Source organism: Eublepharis macularius, chromosome 4 (genome assembly GCF_028583425.1).
Source record: "Eublepharis macularius isolate TG4126 chromosome 4, MPM_Emac_v1.0, whole genome shotgun sequence".
NCBI classification, from domain to species: domain Eukaryota; kingdom Metazoa; phylum Chordata; class Lepidosauria; order Squamata; family Eublepharidae; genus Eublepharis; species Eublepharis macularius.
The window spans coordinates 11646796-11650980 of record NC_072793.1 but is presented as its reverse complement, the minus strand read 5'-3'; positions in this window follow the sequence as shown (position 1 = coordinate 11650980).

Sequence of the window (4185 nt, the reverse complement as noted above, 5' to 3'; positions counted from 1 at the left end):
CTCGACTCCGCCGTGACGCACTTCCGCCAGTAAGAGAGGCCGAGGCCCGGAAGGACGACGCTTCCCCTACAGCCTCCCATGTCCGTGAAATTGCACCGACGCTTCCGGTTCCCGATCGAATGTTGATACGTGCCCAAAGGGGGTTGCGCCCTGTTAGTCTATTGCAGCAACGAATGAATGAAAAGAAAAGAAATGAATTTTAAAAAATTTACTCAGGCGCCTGCAGTGAGTGGATCCGCATTATAGTAAAGTATCCAGTAGCACCTTTAAGACTAACCAACTTGATTGTACCATAAGCTTTCGAGAACCACAGCTCTCTTCATCAGATGCATCGACAAAGAGAGCTGTGGTTCTCGAAAGCTTATGCTACAATCAAGTTGGTTAGTCTTAAAGGTGCTACTGGACACTTTACTGTTTTGCGACTACAGACTAACACGGCTAACTCCTGGGTCCTCGTTATAATAGATGGCATTCATTGCAACTGAAGAACTGACCTTGCTCCAGTCCAGGAAGGTGCTACTGGACTCTTTTTGATTTTGCTACTACAGACTAACACGGCTGACTCCTCTGGATCTATGCTGGGATAAAATCTTTTAAGGTGCCACACAAGCTTCCTCTTTAGAACTGAGCACAAAGGGAGCAACGTCCCCTAGAGACAGAAAAAGACTAGAGCAACACACCACGGCGATTGTTGTTGGCTATTCGTGCCTGAACAAACCGTTTTCCCACTCTTAACTTCCAGTGGGGGATTTCATTATAGAGATGCCAAGGGACAGAAAAATGCCGCTCAACACTCATGGCCAATGGTGACGCCTCATGTTTACCAGGACATACAGAGTGTCTCTTTTTCTACAGATGAGCAAAATTTATTCTTGCATAGATTGTTATAAATCATAAATCACTTCATCAGGTACATAACAGTGCAAATCCATCCAGGCTGAAGCATATAAAAAGCAAGGTTGGGAGACCATAATACAAAGCAAGGCCAGTTCAAAGTGAGATCCAGTCCAATGAACGTTTTCTATAGAAAGAAGTTGTTAGCAACTGTGTGGGTCCCAAAGTAAAATCCAAAAAATCAGAATACAGTCTCCATGCTATAACCCATTTTGCATTATTCTTCTGCACTGCATATTCCTTTTGCAAATGGAAACTGGAAGAGGAGGCTGTGTTAAGCTCTTGTTTTTTTTCTACCTCCAGGTAGACCTCTGTACAGATGTTAGTTACTTCAACTATACCCCTATAACTTGTACTGGTATATCCTTGTCTCACTTCATCCTGCGCTAGATTTTACATTTTATCTCACACCCATGCCAAATGAACAGATTACTCTCTTGCTTTGAATTGGTCTCTGTTTATAATATCGCCACCTTGCTGTTGTGTCAGTCTAATGGATTTACACTGTTATGCATCTGACTTACAACACCTTATGCTGGAATAAACTTTGTTAATCTTTAAAATGCCGTTGGGCTTGTGTGTTATGTTTTGTATGTGATGCATTTAATTTGTGTTTTATTTCTGCTTGCTGATGTGGTTTTTTTCAAAAATTGTTGCTGTGAATTTAAATGCAGGCCTCTGAGAAAAGAATGAGGCTGGATGGGTGAATTGAGTGTAAACAGATTGGATAGTAGTTGTATCCTAAGGGCGGAGAGAACTGGTTTTGAAAGAGCGTGCTTACTCTGAGACAAAGTGTTCATTCCGGCCAAATCAGGCCTGCAGAAGCCTGAACGGGGGCTCATTCTGCCAAGTTCAGTGAATCTGTGTGGAGTTCTGCAAAATTCTGTCCAAGGCAAGCTGTGCACCTGGGGCAGTCTGTGTATAGTTGAGTAAACAGAAGGGCGAAAAACGCACAGACCGCTGTATTGTCAATTTCAATCTTGTCCTTTGTTTCAGGTGCAAGTAAACGTTGTCATAAACAAAACAATCTTTCCTTTGCTTCAGGCACAAATAAACGTCAATATTCAATCTTGTCCTTTATTTCAGGTGCAAGTAAACGTTGTCATACACGAAAACAATCTTTCCTTTATTTCAGGCACAAATGAACATTATCATAAACAAAAATTTAAAGTCCAGGAGTGTCCACCCACCGTGGACTGCTCCCGACGGGAGGATGGCAACGGGTATGCCTGACTAGATATCCCGTTTCGCAGTACAAACGCTTCTTCCAAAGCCTTCAATAGTTTGCCTGAAAACATATATACATGTAATGAATATTACATTTAACCCAAAACATTTTTTGAAACTCAAATTTGCCCAATGAAAAAACACCTCAGGCTGCTCTCCGTGTATAATTACCAATAGTTATGTAACAGTCACTGGAAAGGAGAAATTTGTAGTTTAATCCCATGCATAAAGCCTCAATCATTCACTAGGTCTCCTGCTCGGTGCTGTTGCAAAGAGGGCGGGATTTAAATACAAACGCCCCCAGTAGAACATTATCCACAGCTGCCAGCCTGCTTAAAGTGACCCTTGCCGAGTATTCTTATCTGGATTCAATTTCAATTTGTTTCCTTTCAGCCATCTGACCACAGCTGTCAAGCAACGACTCTACTGCATCATCAAGGGATCCTTCAGTGTTGTGTCTGGTTAATTCCCCATCCACGTTTCCATGTTTTCCATCGTAGAAGCTTCTGTTTGGTTAATTCCCCACAGTTAGCAGAATTGCCAGGTGGCAGCAAGACCAGGGTTCTCCCTCCCCTCATTCTTGTTGTCATTTCTCTCAGTAGCAAAAACAGCACCCTCCAAAGGACCCCAGTATATATGGGAAGAGTATATATGGGTTATGTAAACCCTTGGGTTCTGGTCTGCGCCCTAGACATGCTAAGAGTACTTTCGTTAAGGGTAGCCTTTGAGTAACAACTTTTCAGAAACGTGTGGCAGAGCCGGGCCTGGTTGGTGCTATGCTGGACTGATTCGAGTCCTTTCTGGGAGGTTTCAACAGATGCTGCCGGGACATGTTTCCTTGGCCTCTGGGCCACTGGTGTGTAAGGTACTATTAATATTTATTTAAAACATTTCATGTTGTCTTTCCACCAAATGTAGGGTTCCCAAGGCAGCCAACAGTCAAAAACATTAAAAACAGAAAAATTAAAAACAGAAAATACACACACAAGGATGAATCAGCAAGGCAACACTAAACTATAAGGTTCCATCTTGTCTCCAATGCTTTTTAAGATTTACACAAAACCACTGAAACAGATCTTGGGATTTTGGACAAGGGTCACTAGTATGTGGATGACCCTCAACTTTCTCTCCTTTCCATCAAGATCCAGAAAAGCTGTGGATGAAATTTAACAGTATGTGAAGAGTCCTGTGGAGTCCATTGTGGTAGGTGAGGACTAATGGGAAGTGTCCTTCCCAGCTTATCTTTCAGCAAAAGACTACATTACCTGAAAGGGGTGGCGCGAAGTGTATTCTGTGAAACTTCTGTGGCTGGCTGTACTGTAAGTTCTGTCGTCTCCATTAATTTGGTTAGTATAGTCCAAGACGTGTCCATTCTAAGCTGCTTTTGCATAAAACCTATGAATAAAAGCATGCCACTTCAGTGTTTTCATTTCTAAAATCTTGTTCTGCAATGTCTGTAATGCATCCCAGTTTTTTTTGGTGGTACTTTCCAGGAGCATTTGGCAGGGAAAGCATGATATAACCATGTTTTCATTTCATTGTTCTCCAATGTCTTTAACATGGTACTGCTATTTGTTTGTAGATCCAGAAGAGTCCGCCGTGTTAGTCTGTAATAGCAAAATAATAGAGTCCAGTAGCACCTTTAAGACTAACCCACTTGATTGTAGCATAAGCTTTCGAGAGCCACAGCTCTCTTCGTCAGATTCGTCTCTTCGTCAGAGATCTGCATGCATCTGACGGAGAGAGTTGTGGCTCTCGAAAGCTTATGCTACAATCAAGTGGGTTAGTCTTAAAGGTGCTACTGGACTCTTTGCTATTTGTTTGGTGCCCGTTCCGGCTGTTACCCCCTCCCTGCCTCCAGTTTTTCTTGCCCCCCCCAACAAAAAAGTTGGCAACCCCGAAGCAAGCGCGGCCCGGCCTGCAGTTTCCACGCCCACGCGAGGAGGCCGAGCGCAGGCTCCGGCGGCGCGCGCCCGGCCGGAGGAGGAAGGCGGCTGCCGGCCTGGCAGGATCCGGGCAGGGCGCGCGCGCGGGCGATCCGCACTCTGCAGGCGGGAGCCGGGA